General features: G+C 49.5%; 1 non-coding gene across 1 annotated transcript; it reads left to right on the forward strand.

Annotated features, from left to right (window-relative positions):
• Positions 1-204: 204 nt before the first annotated feature.
• On the forward strand, positions 205-404 carry LOC119976872. The gene has a single exon (XR_005463035.1). It is a non-coding gene; the product is annotated as a U2 spliceosomal RNA (small nuclear RNA).
• The last annotated feature ends 17,525 nt before the right edge of the window (positions 405-17,929 follow it).

Consider the following 17,929-nt stretch of genomic DNA (forward strand, 5'->3'; position numbering starts at 1 on the left):
TTTTGCCTCATGTGTGTGTAACTGGTGTAACAATGTTATGACCAGTCAGATGTAAATAACCAATAAAAATACTGTTTTAAAAAATTGGCACTTCATTCAATTGATATTCTTGATCTGTGCACCTAGACAATGGGTCAACGGTCTATTTATTCATGGGAGTATCAACTCCCTCCATTGTTCAATACATTATATAATATTAGTGTCATCGCTTCTCGGCCTTTTGGCTAAGATCAAGTGTAGTATCTGCTCTGCCTTTTGGCTAAGATCTTGTATGTCTCTCTTGTGTGGACCATGAATTGGATTCAGTTTGAATTTGAATTGGTTTTTGAAGCAGGCAAGGAGCTGGATTAGGGGTTCACCCCTGTCCACACTCTGAGCTCTGGCTTTGTAACTCAGAAAAAGTAAAAACAATATATTTATTAGTATCGCAAGTAGGCTTACATCAATACTGAAATGAAGTTACTGTTAAAATCCCCTAGTCGCCACAATCCGGCGCCTGTTTGGGTACACTGAGGGAGAATTCGGAATGTCCAATTCACCTAATAAGCACATCTTTCTGGACTTGTGGGATGAAACCGGAGCGCCCGGAGGAAACTCACACAGACACGGGGAGAACATGCAGATTCTGCACAGACAGTGACCCAAGCCGGGAATCGAACCCGGGTCCCTAGTGCTATGAAGCAACAGTGCTAACCATCGTGCTACCGTGCTGTCCAATTCGAAGTGGAGAGTACAAGGAAGTGTTTCTTCTCGAAAATCTAATGATTCAAAATTAATCAAAATAACACTGCAAGCAGGGGTGGGTCATTTAGTGCTACTAGGCACTGTCTCACTTTGGGGTAACATGCAAGGATATTAAAAGTAATAAAAGTTTTTTAAAAGGCTCAGAGTTTAATCTTAGCTTTTTATGAATGAACTAGTATCAGAATAATGCTTCCCACTGTGTGCTTTTCACTAATTCAAATGCTTATAATGTTATATATAAGGTAATTATGAGTTGTGGCACCAGTAGAGGAATAAATAAATGAGATAGAATAAGATAGTGCTTGGAGTGATCGTAACCTTATCAATTGCAGGTATCATTCATAGTTGACAATAATAGTAATAGTTGCAACTTCTAACAAACAATGTAAGAATGAACAATGAACAATTACAGAAATCCACAGGCATGTTAAGGCATTTTCCTGTTACTTAGCCTTATGCTGGGAAAATTAATGGCCTGTAAATGCCAGCTAGTGGCGGAAAGCCGCGGGCCACCAATTCTGAAAGGGAAAAATGCTTACTTCTGGAAGCAGCAGCAGATTGACTCGAGGTGGAACATGATCTTACGGCCATTGCAGCTCATGGCATTTTGCGCTTAATTATCGTGACAAATGTTCCTCGCCATTCGGCAGCCTGGACCTCCAACGCTACAGCCTGTGTAGGCTCCAGTGCGGCACGAGAGGAGTGTAGCCTCACCTCCTTATGATGGGAGGCATTTAAACTGCAGATTTACATTGACGACAACGGGCAACATATTTAGCAAGCGTTTTAACGGCATGTAGAGGGTTTTTTCACCTTTGTTTTGCTCTGTCTTTCACACAGGCATTACCGCTGTTATTGGTTCTTTTAAAGTAATTTTTAATTTTATTTTTTATGATTAAAGGTCATTACTTATGAGCAACGTAGGTTTGGTTACTTGTTTTAAAATCTGTGAAACTATTTAAATCTGCACTATGTTATTGTATAACTTTACATGTGGCATGCTTCAAAGTGTTTGTATGTTTTGATTTAGATTGTGGTCATAAGATTTTAAAAGCACCCCAGGGCATTTTGCTTTCACTGTCTTTGTAAAATCTGATTTTTCTTTTATTTGTATTTATAGAATCATTGAATCACTGCAGTACAGAAGAGAGACATTCAGCCCATTGAGTTTGCACCGACCCTCTGAAAGGGCACCCTACCCAGGCCCACATTCCCGCACTATCCCCGTAACCCCACCTAACCTTTAGGAGGGACAATTTAATAAGGCCAATCCACCGAACCTGCACATCTTTGGACTGTGGAAGGAAACTGAAGAACCCGGAACAAACCCACGCAGAGAATTTTCAAACTCCACGCAGCCGTCACCCAAGGCCGGAATTAAACACTGGTGTTATGAGGCAGCAGTGCTAACCAGTGTGCCTCCATGTTTTATTTCTGCCTTATTTACTTCAGTTATCTTATTCAGTCATAGGTATCTCATAATTAAATGGTGTACTTTGATGTTTCAGAAAGAATTTATAGAAGCTTGTAAAGTTAAATAGAAAACATTTAACAAATATAATTTTATAATACCCAATCTTTTAATTAGTTAAAGTTAAATGTTTAGTTAAATGTTATCAGCTGAACAATGAAATAAAACTACCTCAACATTTACAAAATGTATTTTCTCACTTGGTCGATGAGATCCTCTGGGGATCCTCCTACAGTGTGCTAGTGCTTGGGGGGGAGGGCCGGGAATCGCATTTGGGGCTCCAGAGATCAGGATGCCATTTTAAAATCTACATTTTAAAATCGCTCTACTGAGGATTTCCAGTGAGCGAAGCTCCTCAGCACACAATGGTCAATAAAATATATGTTTCCACAATAATACAATGGTTCTTTCTATTTTTAAAAGGGGAGGGGAGATTGAAGGGTGCAATGGGATGGAATAGAGGCGGTGGTTGGAGCGTTTTGACAAATCAATTGTTAATTTTACAAGCTCAATGTCCAACAGCAGCAGCGGACAGGCGAGCTTGAATGGCCCTTGTGTCACCTGATGGAGATGCTGCCTGACTCTTCTCTCATCTCTCTGCGCATACGTTGACGCCTCAAAAGAGTGATTCCCCAGCGCAGGTGAAGCATGACTACAGATTTTGGGCACGGTCGAACAGCGACGGTGTGCCAAAAAAGCAGCACGTCGCGGTACAGCACAGCTGATAGAAGACGCGAGGCCCTGCTCCCGGGATCTATCCAGCTTGCAACGTCTCGCGAGATGTAAATTCCGCCATGGTGGGCGGGAGCACTTTTAGGCAAATCTGCATATTAAAGCAAGACAGCTAGTCTCACCCTTATGTGCACTTTCCTGAGGTATCTGAGGTGTTTGGGATCCATCCCCTTCACCTCGGAGACCTCGGGTGAGCACAGTTCAGTACTCGCCTCCACAAATGGGACCAGACAGAATGGCACTCAAAGGGGTCACCCAGGTAATCAGAGGCCCACAGGTGCATGCCATTTGGGCAGGGTGGTACCCTGGCATGGCTGGTAACACCCAGACACCCTAGTACTGCCAGCCTGGCACCCTGGCAGTGCCAACTAGGTGCCAGCTTGATACTGCCCAAGTGGTACTACCAGCTGTCAGTGGCACTGCCAGGGTTCCAGGTTGGCACTGCCAAGGTGCCAAGCTGGCATTTTTTGTGCAGTGGCGATTGCAGTGGCGGAGCCCTGCACAGGTGTTTGGGGGGGGTGGGGAGGGGGAGGTGCGGGGATGGGCTGGGGATCCTCCTACAGTGTGCTAGGGCTTGGGGGGAGGGCCGGGAATCGCATTTGGGGCTCCAGAGATCAGGATGCCATTTTTAAATCTACATTTTTAAATCGCTCTACTGAGGATTTCCAGTGAGCGAAGCTCCTCAGCACACAAAACTGGGCTATGTGTGGCCTCAGCCGCGCGCTCCCTGCTGAGGCGCCCATCTAACTGGGGCGTGTTTTATAGCATTGTGATCCTCGGCTCTGCATGCGTGGCTAAAAGCACTTGCCTTGGGAATTTGTTCCCATTTAGTTAAATCTCGCCACTTGAGGCTTCACTGGTTTCTGCAATATAGTTCACATTAGCTTATAGGAGGCCTGCATACGTTAACTAAGGCATTAAAATTATCAAAGCATTTGAAGTAATCACTGAGACTTCTAAGGATGAACATTACATCAGGGAGACAGCTTACAATACATTGCAAAATCCAAATGTACTTAGCTCTGAATCAGCTGGGAGGACAGGCGTGCTAACATTAGTGTCCTTGAAGGAGTCAATAGCACCAGTATCGGGGCCATGATCATCCAAAAACAACTCCGCTGGGCTGCCCATATGATTAAGATGTCAGAGACCTGAATGCCAAAGCAAATCTTTTTTTTCCCCAGCTCAAGGAAGGTTTCCGACACACGGAGGCCAAAGGAAGCTCTTCCAAGACACCTTGAAGAGTTAGCTCAAGAAATGGAACATACACATCAATGTCTGGAGACTTTTGGTCAGAAGAGACCTATTTGGAAGAGCCTCCTAACTGAAGGGACAGAATTCTTCGTAAGAGGAGGCCCGGAGGAGGAGCCTGAGAAAGGAATACCCCCGACCTAGCATTCAAGGACTGATCCCACCTTTTGGAAACTCCTGCCAAAGGAGTGGATCAGGTTGATGTGGCTCTGGGATCGGGTTCATCAGCCATGCAAGCACCCACAGAACCCTTGACCAGTAACACAGAGTATCTTAAGTCGTGGATCATACTTGCTAGTGAGTGATCACCGCATTCTATCCATTATAGTTCCTTTAATGCAGAGTTTTCAAACTTTATTCCCCCAGACCCACTTTTAGCAACCAACCGACCTCTGAGACCCATGATGGCCGGCCTTCACGACCCATACTAGCCAGCCTTCAGGACCACTATTTTCACTTACCTGTAATGCGACGGGTGAGCCTTCTCAGTCTTCACAATCTCACTTGCCTTGTCAGTCAATGTTACATTTCTGCTAAGGGCAGGTTAAGTTCTCTCTGTATCCATTGAAAAAAATCAAGAGATTTGTCCTTAAACTCGCCATAAGAACATAAGAACTAGGAGCAGGAGTAGGCCATCTGGCCCCTCGAGCCTGCTCCGCCATTCAATTAGATCATGGCTGATCTTTTGTGGACTCAGCTCCACTTTCCGGCCCGAACACCATAACCCTTAATCCCTTTATTCTTCAAAAAACTATCTATCTTTACCTTAAAAACATGTAATGAAGGAGCCTCAACTGCTTCACTGGGCAAGGAATTCCATAGATTCACAACCCTTTGGGTGAAGAAGTTCCTCCTAAACTCAGTCCTAAATCTACTTCCCCTTATTTTGAGGCTATGTCCCCTAGTTCTGCTGTCACCCGCCAGTGGAAACAACCTGCCCGCATCTATCCTATCTATTCCCTTCATAATTTTAAATGTTTCTATAAGATCCCCCCTCATCCTTCTAAATTCCAACGAGTACAGTCCCAGTCTACTCAACCTCTCCTCATAATCCAACCCCTTCAGCTCTGGGATTAACCTAGTGAATCTCCTCTGCACACCCTCCAGCGCCAGTACGTCCTTTCTCAAGTAAGGAGACCAAAACTGAACACAATACTCCAGGTGTGGCCGCACTAATACTTTATACAATTGCAACATAACCTCCCTAGTCTTAAACTCCATCCCTCTAGCAATGAAGGACAAAATTCCATTTGCCTTCTTAATCACCTGTTGCACTTGTAAACCAACCTTCTGTGACTCATGCACTAGCACACCCAAGTCTCTCTGAACAGCGGCATGCTTTAATATTTTATCGTTTAAATAATAGTCCCGTTTGCTGTTATTCCTACCAAAATGGATAACCTCACATTTGTCAACATTGTATTCCATCTGCCAGACCCGAGCCCATTCACTTAACCTATCCAAATCCCTCTGCAGACTTCCAGTATCCTCTGCACTTTTCGCTTTACCACTCATCTTAGTGTCATCTGCAAACTTGGACACATTGCCCTTGGTCCCCAACTCCAAATCATCTATGTAAATTGTGAACAATTGTGGGCCCAACACGGATCCCTGAGGGACACCACTAGCTACTGATTGCCAACCAGAGAAACACCCATTTATCCCAACTCTTTGCTTTCTATTAATTAACCAATCCTCTATCCATGCTACTACTTTACCCTTAATGCCATGCATCTTTATCTTATGCAGCAACCTTTTGTGTGGCACCTTGTCAAAGGCTTTCTGGAAATCCAGATATACCACATCCATCGGCTCCCCGTTATCTACTGCACTGGTAATGTCCTCAAAAAATTCCACTAAATTAGTTAGGCATGACCTGCCTTTTACAAACCCATGCTGCGTCTGCCCAATGGGACAATTTCTATCCAGATGCCTCGCAATTTCTTCCTTGATGATAGATTCCAGCATCTTCCCTACTACCGAAGTTAAGCTCACTGGCCTATAATTTCCTGCTTTCTGCCTACCTCCTTTTTTAAACAGTGGCGTCACGTTTGCTAATTTCCAATCCACCGGGACCACCCCAGAGTCTAGTGAATTTTGGTAAATTACCACTAGTGCATCTGCAATTTCCCTAGCCATCTCTTTTAGCACTCTGGGGTGCATTCCATCAGGGCCAGGAGACTTGTCTACCTTTAGCCCCATTAGCTTGCCCATCACTCCCTCCTTAGTGATAACAAGACTCTCAAGGTCCTCACCTGTCATAGCCTCATTTCTATCAGTCACTGGCATGTTATTTGTGTCTTCCACTGTGAAGACCGACCCAAAAAACCTGTTCAGTTCCTCAGCCATTTCCTCATCTCCCATTATTAAAACTCCCTTCTCATCCTCTAAAGGACCAATATTTACCTTAGCCACTCTAAGGTAATGCTTAGTCTTTGATGCACGATTAATTGTACAAAGACTAAGGTTGGATACAACTGTGGCTTTATGGCAGTAAGATGTGTGGCCTCCCACAGCAGCTGCCGAAATGGCTGCTGAATAGAGGACACGCATATTTATGCTCCTCCTACTGGGCAGAGCCAGCAGGCAGGGGCGACCGGTGAACCTGTAGTACAGGTCCTACCTTACATCACCTAATACAGGTGTAACAGTGGTTTACCACATTCACCCCCTGTTAAAATTGAGTCCGGTGGGGGTGGTGGAGAACTATATACAGTAGTGAATTTATGTACAGTGTTTTATCAGCAGAAAAAAAAATGTCGTTTGAAAGTCCGGTGCCAGTTAGAGATTCAACCAGTCTGGTGCCTTGACGTTCCGCTGGGAGCAACGTAACGGTGGCGGCGATGTCGATGCTGGCGATGTCGATGCAGTTCATGATGTTGGATAACTCCGGGAGTGTGCCGAAATCCTCTTCATCCTCTGGCATGGGCAGGGGAAGGAGGGATGGTCCTGGTGGGGTTAATGTTGGGAGCGCCAGGGGAGGGGAGGATGGCGCCGGGCCGGAGAAGTGTGTATGGGTGGAACCTGCTGATGCAAAGTCCCTGAGGGAGACAGTATCTTGGCGGCCGTCGGGGTACGCAACATAGGCGTACTGGGGGTTGGCATGGAGCAAGTGCACCCTATCCACCAACGGGTCAGACGTGCCTACGGAGCAGGACCGGTCCTGGAGCTGCGAGCCAAGTCTGGAGCGCCACCCCGGATGTGGACTTCCTGGGGAAGGCAAAAGACACTCATGGGGTGTGTTATTCGTAGCGGTGCACAGTAGTGACCGGATGGAGTGTAGTGCATCAGGGAGGACCTCCTGCCAGGGGGAGGCTGGGAGGTTCCTGGACCGTAGGGCCAGTTGGATGGCCCTCCATACCGTCCCATTCTGCCTCTCTACCTGCCCGTTTCCCGGAGATTATAGCTGGTCATCCTGCTGGAGGCGATACCCCTGCTGAGCAGGAACTGACGCAGCTCATCACTCATGAATGAGGATCCCCTGGCACTGTGGATGTATGCGGGGAAACATCACAGAGCGAAGATTGTGTTGAGGGCTTTGATGACGGTGGCAGACGTCATATTGGGACACGGGATGGCAAAGGGGAATCTGGAGTACTCATCGACCACACTGAGAATATACGTGTTTTGGTCAGTGGGGGGGAGGGGCCCTTTGAAATCCACGCTGAGGCGTTCAAAGGGGCGGGAGGCCTTCACCAGGCATGCACGGTCCGGCCGGTAGAAGTGCGGCTTGCACTCCACACAGACCTGGCAGTCCCTGGTGACTGTCCGTACTTCCTCGACGGAGTAGGACAGATTGCGAGCCTTGACTCGATGGTACAACCGTGTGACCCCCGGGTGACAAAGGCTGTCGTGTAGGGCCCGGAGTCGGTCTACTTGTGCGCTGGCACATGTACCTCGGGTTAGGGCGTCTGGGGGCTCGTTGAGTTTGCCGGGGCAATACAAAATCTCGTAATTGTAGGTAGACAGCTCGATTCTCCACCGCAAGATTTTACTGTTTTTGATCTTGCCCTGCTGCGTGTTGTTAAACATGAAGGCTACCGACCGTTGGTCAGTGAGGAGAGTGAATCTCCTGCCGGCCAGGTAATGCCTCCAATGCTGCACAGCTTCAACGATAGTTTGGGCCTCTTTTTCGACGGACGAGTGCCGAATTTCTGAGGCATGAAGGGTGCGGGAAAAGAATGCCATTGGTCTGCCTGCCTGATTGAGGGTGGCGGCAAATGCGACATCTGATGCGTTGCTTTCTACTTGGAAGGGCAGTGTCTCATCTACTGCATGCATCCCGGCCTTGGCTATATCAGCTCTGATACGGGCGAAGGCTTGTTGTCCCTCGGCCGTAAGGGAAAGTGGATGGACTGAATGACTGGGCAAGCCTTGTCCCCATAGTTTGGGACCCACTGGGCGTAGTAGGAGAAGAACCTCAGGCAGCGTTTGAGGGCCTTGGGGCAGTGGGGGAGGGGAAGCTCCATGAGGGGACGCATGCGGTCGGGATCGGGCCCCAGAACTCTGTTCTGGACCATATAGCCGAAGATGGCTAAGCGGGTTGTGCTGAATACGCACCTACTTGTTGTAGGTGAGGTTGAGGAGAGTGGCGGTGTGGAAGAATTTGGCAAGGTTGGCGTCGTGGTCCTGTTGATCATGGCCGCAGATGGTGGCCCAAGGTATGGGAAGGTGGCCCGCAAACCGTACCGGTAGACCATTCGGTCCATCTCCCTTTGGAAGACCGAGACCCCGTTAGTGACGCCAAAGGGAACCCTGAGGAAGTGATAGAGACGATTTACGAATGGGGAACTGGTGGTAGGTGGATTTGAGGTCTATCGTTGAGTAGACCTGGTACTGCACAATCTGATTGACCATATCAGATATGCGTGGGAGGGCGTACGCGTCGAGCTGCGTGTACTGATTGACGGTCTGACTGTAGTCCACGACCATTCTGTGTTTCTCCCCAGTTTTAACGACTGCCACTTGGGCTCTCCAGGGGCTGTTGCTGGCCTCGATGATGCCTTTCCGAAGCAACCACTGGACCTCGGACCTGATGAAGGTCCTGTCCGAGGTGCTGTACCGTCTGCTCCTGGTGGTAACAGGTTTGCAATCCGGAGTTAGATTTGCGAAGAGGGAAGGCGGATCGACCTTTAGGGTCACGAGGCCGCACACAGTGAGGGGTGGTAGGGGTCCGCCGAATTTGAGGATAAGGCTCTGGAGATTGCACTGGAAGTCCAGGCCTAGTAGTAGTGCAACGCAGAGGTTAGGAAGGACGTAGAGGCAGAAGCAGCTAAATTCTACACCCTGGACCGTGAGAATGACCGTGCAGAACCCTCGGATGGCGACGGAATGGGATCCGGATGGTGACGGAATGTGATCCGGAGGTTCTTTGGTTGGCGGGATGGACCGCGAGGGAGCAGCACATTACCGTATCCGGGTGGATGAAGCTTTCGGTGCTCCCGGAGTCCAGCAGGCAAGAGGTCACATGACCATTGATTCTCACACTGGTCGAAGCGGTGGCCAGGTTGTGTGGACGAGACTGGTCGATCATCACTGAGGTGAGCTGCGGTCGGTCGTCACTGGCTTCAGAAGATGGAGAGCGTGGGGGGCCCAAGTCGTGGAATGCTGTCGGCGTCCATGCCCCATGGGGAAGACAAGATGGCGGCACCTGAAGATCCTGCGGGGGACAAAATGGCAGCACCCATGGGCAGCACGTTGCGGGGGCTGGACAAGACGGCGGCGCCCTTGGGCCGCACGTTGCGGGGGCTGGACAAGATGGCGGCGCCCACTGGCCGCCAAGGCCCCGGGAGGTGAAGATGGCGGCGCCCACTGGCTGCGCGTGGTCTGGGGAGGTGAAGATGGTGGCGCCCAATGGCCGCGCGTGGTCTGGCACGAAGATGGCGACGCCCATTTTGTGTAGGTCAGGGGGGAGGGGGCGATAGCAGTGACTGCACGTGTGTGGCACACCGCGGCAAAATGCTCCTTTTTGCCACAAGCCTTGCAAATGGCAGTGTGGGCCCGGCAGCGTTGGCGGGGGTGCTTCTCCTGGCTGCAGAAGTAACATCAGGGACCTCCGGGGTGCGCGAGTAGACGTGTGGCGCAGGCGCACTGGCTGGGTAAAGCCCCGGCTGGCGCAGCCGTCTGTGGGGTCCATGGGGGATAGGAGGGGTGGGACGCACGGCCGGAGGGGTAGGCCTGAGCATTACGTGAGGCGACCGTAATGGAGAGTGCTAGCTTTTTAGTCTCAGCTAGGTCGAGCGTGGGCCCTTCTAACAGTCTTTGGCGTATGAGGTCCGACCCAATCCCTGTTACAAACACATTTCGCAGAAGAAGGTTGGAATGTTCAGTGGCCGTAATGGCCTGACAGTCACAGTCCTGGACAAGTGGGATTAGGGCCCGCCAGAAGTCTTCTATGAACTCACCAGGGAGTTGAGAGTGAGTGGCGAGTAAGTGCCTGGTGAAGAGTGTGTTTGTTTTCTGTGCGTAGTTTTCTTTGAGGAACGCCATGGCTTCGGCGTAGGTCGGGGCGTCCTGGATCAGCGGAAACACGTTGGAGCTCAACCTTGAGTACAGGATCTGTAACTTCTGAGCCTCCATTGGAGGGGTGGTCACTGAGTTGATATTGGCCTTGAAGCAAGCTAGCCAGTGATTAAAGTCCTTTTTGGCGTCGCTTGATTGCGGATCCAGCTGCAGGCGATGTGGTTTGATTCGGAGGTCCATCTTTTAGAAAATCGTACTGCAATAAATTGATGCACAATCAATTGTACAAAGACTAAGGTTGGATACAACTGTGGCTTTACTGCAGTCAGATGTGTGGCCTCCCACAGCAGCTGGCAAAATAGCTGCCGAATAGAGGACACGTGGAGCCAGCAGGCAGGGGCTACTGGCGAACCTGTAGGACAGGTCCTACCTTACATCACCTAATACAGGTGTAACAGTGGTTTACCACAGTCTTCAAATGCCTTTGATGTTTTTAGGGCTTTAAACTTTCATTTGCCAGTACTTCTCTGCACATAACACAAATGGGATTTGCATCCTAATTTGGATAGGTACAATTCACAAAGTCATATCTCAAGGAATTATCTTTATTTTGCTGTGTTCTCTATTTCAGTTTCTTCTCAGTAGGCTGCTCACCAGAGGCCCTGGAGCTCTGTATACAGCTCACCTGTTTGAGGCCAGGTGGACTGGATCCTTGTAAACGCAGTTAACTGCTAAATGCCCCATTGTCAATCTAGGCTCCTTTTGCTCTTCAACAGGGCAAAATCAAATATGGTGGAGGGGGTCAGACGCTCATAGCAGGTCATTCACATAGGTTGGGAGAATGTGCTGGAGCCAATGTAATAGAGACTTGTCCACCTGCAGACCTGGTGTATTCAGGGCGGGCCACTGCGATGGAGGTGGAGCCATGAACAGAGACCACACCCATCCCTCAAACCCCCCCCCCCCCCCCCCCCCCCCCCCCCGGCATGTGACAGAACCAGCCGCTTCAGGCAACGCAGGGAGTTGGTGCAGTTCCTGATCAAGATGCAGAGCTGCGAGCTGTGCTCCAGACGAGGCCTGTTCCAATTTGCCACTGGTCCACGCTAGCTTCTATAGGATGGCCTGCTTGACCTCCCTGTGGGTGGGGGCCTACGGGTTGCCCAGGCGGGGGCCACATTGATCGCGACATGGGGAGGAGCTGGCTCAGCAAGCTCAGGAAAAGGAGAGGGCAGAACCCTGGAGTCAGCAGAAAGATCTGGAGCGGTGCAATTCCTCATGGCCATTGAAAAAGCGCTGTCGCTCCCTCACTTGAGACAGGGCCGCTTGTGGGTTCAAAGCTGGGTTGTCATTGTCCACGTCAGAATCCAGCTCGTTTCTTGTCTTGAAGAAGAACTGTTCCATATTCTTGACAGTCTGCCAGCATCCTGTATCCTTTCAGCAGGTAATCCCCATCAGTTTGGTGATATTGTCCTGGCGATCACTATTCAGAGCCAAGCTGCTGCTGCAATTCGCGGCCGGCATTCTTACAAGCTCCGGGACCCTCCCGACACCTGCCCAACACCAGCAGTTTGTAAACCCTGCTTTGTTGGAATAACATCCCCATGACAAACCAAAGTTTAAAAATCCCTTTCTTTCACTTTCTGTGACTTCAAACTCATTTTATGCAATAAAGTAACTTTTTAATGGAATTAACCACATTTATAAATGCTAAACACTCATAATATAAAACATTAACTTACAAACAAATGACTCCCGAGGTCTCCTGCCTCTGCTTGATGATCCTGGACTGAGAAATAAAAGTGCAAATAAAAAGGTATAAAAACTTACCGAACATTGCAGCAAGTCGACCAAGTTTGCGCTGAACCTGGATTTTTCATTCAGCAGGTCCAGCGCAGCGCACATGTTTAAGCTGTCAAAAGAAAAAGCTGGCCAGGAGTGTGAATGGCGCGCGCTTCCAACCCGCATGCCCATATGCCCGCACTTCCGGGTCATCACGCCGCACATGTATGGCAGTCCAGTAGCTTAAGTCGGGAATAGCGGAGGAAGTTACTGGTCAATATGAATAATACACAAGTGTCAGCTGCTGAACAAATAGAATATCAAATTAGGCCATAAAACTAAGGATTCAGCACATTAATTTTTACAGCAAGCATATGGTGGTTCCAGCAATGGTTTACTTCTGATGCTTACTACTTTTTAAATAGGTTTTAACACACAGATGTTGGTAACAGGACCCCTTGTTCCCCTCATGTGCATTATTTTATTATTATTTAGCCCAAATTTCTGTGGAGTTGGGCCTTCAAAATTGGTAGGCCTCATCTGATTCTGGAATTCCCACTTCCATTCCCATTTCTGGCAATATTTGCAGGCGGATGATAAGGCTCATGAGCCCACACTCAGCACTCCTGAACTTGCCCCCTCGCAGAGAGGACGGGGGGGGGGTGTGGCATTTCAACCCCCTCTGCAATTTTGATGAAGTCATTTTGTTAGCGGGCATAGCTCATGGAACTTAATCGCAAGGTGCTTCACAGAGATGTAATCACAAATAAATAGATGCCACTCCAGAGAAGGAGCTACTGAGGGCGGGATATTCCAGCTCCCCCCCCCCCCCCCTCCCCCAGCGTGTTTCACGGTGGCAGAAGGGACCCACCACTGGCCGGTGGCAGAATCCTCTGATTCCCCCGCTGCCAATAGGGTTTCCAGTTCAATGCACGTGGTGGTTCACCGTCGGAGGAACGGGGTGAGCTAAGGTAGGATTGGAAGAAGACAATGCTGTAGAGAAGAGAGAACAGATACTGGGCATGATTCAGTGGACATAAAACTAATTCCGGTTTCGAGTACGTTTGGTGGGGGATTCACCCAACTATTCACCGGCACTTTGCCAGATATTTGTGCCTTAGGGAGTTTCTCACAGATCAGTGCGCCATTTTGACCAGTAGCCCCCAAATTCTGCACCCCCACACCCGCTTTTCAGGCCCCCAGCTTTCTGCCACCCCTTCACCTCTCCAACCTTCTAATGGCACCTGGAACCCCCTCCCCCCCCCCTCCCCCCTTCATACCCCTCTATTGGGCAAGGCTGCACACTCCCGGGCTGGACTCCTGCAGTGCAATCTGGCACCTGGGCACCTTGGCACTGCCAGCCTGGTACACTAGCAGTGGCCCTGGCAATGCCCCTAGCACCTTGGCAGTTCGAGGCTGGCACCGCTAAAGTGCCTGAGTGACACTGCCAGGGTTCCAGTCTGGTACTGCCAGGGTGACGAGCTGGCAGTGCCCGGGTGCCAGGGGGAATGCAGAGTACTACCCTGCCCTTGACCACACAGGAGGCTCTAATGGGCTGCAAGACCCCAGAGGTGCCGTCATACTTGTTGATATTTGTGGAAACGAATGCCAAACAGTGCCCTGTCGGGGTCTCACAGGTGAGGCTGTTGCCTCCCAGGCGCTAGGTGAAGATGGTAGCCAGGTATTTCAATATCATTATCTGGATCACTCCCAGCATGGGCGAGGTTTAGATTGAGCCAGGCAGAGCGAGTCGGGTGACTCATGTGAGGTTTCGCGCCTGGCGCAAAGCCTGATTTGGGGCTCTCGCAGGATTCACCCTTTGCATCTAGATCCGTACTGTACACAACGCTGTCGCTGAATTGCGTCCATTTGTTCAGAAAACAGCTTGGGGTTGAATAAGACACTGAGAATGTATACATCCTGGTTCAGCCTTAAACAATAACCATGAAAATAATAGAATTTGTGGGAAAGATACTAGGTTCACTGGGTTCACAGTGGGTGTTTAAAATGCTGGCTTCAGTCTTCCCAATGTTTCATTGGAGGATATTGAATAATGTCTGACAACATTGAGACAGTGGCTGTCTTGAGAAGGCATGCAGAAAGGTAGAGTTAGGTTAGCGCACATGTGGAAACTGACCCCCATGCATGCAGATGATGCTGGTAAGGAAAAGAAGGATGTCAAAGCCAGATCCATGCATAACTTCAAAAGTAATTGTGTGAGTGGAAAGAGGAGCCATTGCTGGACATGCTTGGATTGGATTGGATTGGATTGGATTTGTTTATAGTCACGTTTACCGAGGTACAGTGAAAAGTATTTTTCTGCAAGCAGCTCAACAGATCATTCAGTACTTGGAAGAAAAGGGAATAAAACAAAATTCAAGAAAATACATGAGAATACATAATAGGGCAACACAAGATATACAATGTAACTACATAAGCATTGGCATCGGTTGAAGCATACAGGGTGTAGTGTAAATGAGGTCAGTCAATAAGAGGGTCATTTAGGAATCTGGTGACAGTGGGGAAGAAGCTGTTTTTGCGTCTGTTCGTGCGTGTTCTCAGACTTCTGTATCTCCTGCCTGATGGAAGAAGTTGGAAAAGTGAGTAAGCCGGGTGGGAGGGATCCTTGATTATGCTGCTTGCTTTCCCCCGGCAGCGGGGGGTGTAGATGGAGTCCATGGATGGGAGGCAGGTTCGTGTGATGGACTGGGCAGTATTCACGACTCTCTGAAGTTACTTGCGGTCCTGGGCCGAGCAGTTGCCATACCAGGCTGTGATGCAGCCCGATAGGATACTTTCTATAGTGCATCTGTAAAAGTTGGTAAGGGTTAATGTGGACATGCCGAATTTCCTTAGTTTCCTGAGGAAGTATAGGCGCTGTTGTGCTTTCTTGGTGATAGCATCGACGTGAGTGGACCAGGACAGATTTTTGGTTATGTGCACCCCTAGGAATTTGAAACTGCTAACCATCTCCACCTCGGCCCCGTTGATGCTGACAGGGGTGTGTACAGTACTTTGCTTCTTGAAGTCGATGACCAGCTCTTTAGTTTTGCTGGCATTGAGGGAGAGATTGTTGCCGTTACACCACTCCACTAGGTTCTCTAACTCCCTCCTGTAAACGGACTTGTCGTTATTCGAGATCCGGCCCACTATGGTCATATCGCCAGCAAGCTTGTAGATGGAGTTGAAACCAAGTTTTGCCACGCAGTCGTGTGTGTACAGGTAGTAGAGTAGGGGGCTACGTACGCAGCCTTGCGGGGCACCGGTATTGAGGACTATTGTGGAGGAGGTGTTGGTGTTCATTCTTACCGATTGTGGTCTGTTGGTCAGAAAGTCAAGGATCCAGTTGCAGAGTGGAGAGCCAAGTTCTAGGGGCGCGATTCTCCGTACTCACGACGGGGCAGAGAATAGCGGGCGGCGCAAATTTTTACTGCGACGCTGGTCCGACGCCCTCCCGCTATTCTTCCCCCCCCCCCAAGCCCGCCCCCCGACACGAATCGCTGCTCGCCGTTTTTTTACGGCGAGCAGCGATTCTCCCTTGGCCGATGGGCTGATTTCCAAGGCCTTTACGCCCATTTTCACGAATTTTAATACACCTGCTATACAAGTTCGTGAAAACGGCGGCAAAGTGCCGTTCTGCACAACCATGCCACTGATTGGCACGGGCATGGGCCCGCGATCGGTGCCCACCAATCGCGGGCAGCGGGTCCGATTCACGCGCACTCTTTCTCCCTTCGCCGCCCCGCAGGATAAGTCCGCGGGGCAGCTGAGGGGCATTACGGACTGTGCATGCGCGGGTCTGATGCATGTGCGCGGATGACGTCATTCGCATATGCACGAGTTGGAGTCGTCCAATCCGCGCATGCGCGGCTGACGTCATCAAATGCGTCAGCCGTCGCTAACTTTGGCACGCGGGCTTAGCGAAATTCGTTAAGCCCGCGATGCCGTAGTTCACGGGGCCGCGATGCTAGCCCCGACCGGGGAGCAGAATCGGGTCCCGGGAGGGGGCGCGGAGGCTGCCGTGAAACACGGCCGTTTTTGTGGCAGCCTTCACGACTCTCCGCCTTTGCGGAGAATCGCGCCCTAGGTTTTGGAGCTTTGATATGAGCTTGGCTGGGATTATGGTGTTGAAGGCGGAGCTGTAGTCAATAAATAGGAGTCTGATGTAGGAGTCCTTGTTTTCGAGATGCTCTAGGGATGAGTGTAGGGCCAGGGAAATGGCGTCTGATGTGGACCGGTTGCGACGGTATGCGAATTGAAGTGGGTCAAGGCATTCTGGGAGTATGGAGGTGATACGCTTCATGATCAGCCTCTCAAAGCACTTCATTACAACTGACATCAGGGCCACCGGGCAGTAGTCATTGAGGCATGTTGCCTGGTTCTTCTTTGGTACCGGTATGATGGTGGTCTTCTTGAAGCAGGTAGGGACCTCGGAGTGGAGTAGGGATAGGTTAAAGATATCTGTGAATACCTCTGCCAGCTGGTATGCGCAGGCTCTGAGTGCACAACCAGAGATCCAGTCCGGGCCTGTCGCCTTCCAAGGTTAGATTGCTAACAGGGAATCCAGGTGAGGGTTTTTCCACTGGACTAGGCTTTGGAGAGCGATGGTGTGTTACTTAATCATGAAATTGTTACAGCACTGAAGGAGACCATTTGACTTGTTGTATTTATGCCATTTTTGAGCCCAAGCTATTCCCCTGTCTTTTCCCAGTAGTCCTACTATTTTTTTCTTTTCAGATAATGATCAAGTCTCTTTGGAAAGTCACGATTGAATCCGCCTCTACCACACTCGCTGGGCGAGATCCAGATCTGAATACTTAAATAAGCCATACGCCTCATTTAACTACCCGGGTGCCGGATTCACCCGGAGCTCAATGGTCACAGCTTGGGAGACCTCGCCAGGACACCATTTAGTACTGGTCCACACAAACAGGGACCAGTCATAATGGCATCTGGAGGTGTCTCCCAGGCATTGGAGACTCCTTGGTGGTCAGGGACAGGGTAGGATGGCACCATGGCATTCCCCTGGCACTACCAGCTTGGCAGCATAGCAGTTCCATCCAGTACCCTGGCAGTGCTGCAGGCGCCGAGAAACACCCGCAAAATGTGCCGTTCAGTGGACTTTAACTAGAGGGGCCTATATTCTGAATTTGAACCTGACGGAGTGATTTAGAGTAACATGGGGAACAAATGGCTGAATCCAAGTGTAGAGTATAGGGATATGACTAGCCACCATTATTTTCTGAGTGTCAACCCTATAACTAATGGAAGAACAAAGTAACCATATGGACATGGGTTATGTCCTGCCCAAGAAAAAAACAAGGACTAGCCTTTGCACTTTTGTTGCCATAGAAAAGCAAAGTATTTTCGGAATTGAGTCGGAGTAATTGAACTTAGATGAAGGTTTGGATACATTAACTATCTAGGATAAGATTTACCAATAGGATGACTTATTAAGTGCTTATGAGGCTTGCTCAGGTTTTGAAATAT

This window comes from Scyliorhinus canicula, chromosome 13 (genome assembly GCF_902713615.1).
Source record: "Scyliorhinus canicula chromosome 13, sScyCan1.1, whole genome shotgun sequence".
Taxonomy (NCBI): domain Eukaryota; kingdom Metazoa; phylum Chordata; class Chondrichthyes; order Carcharhiniformes; family Scyliorhinidae; genus Scyliorhinus; species Scyliorhinus canicula.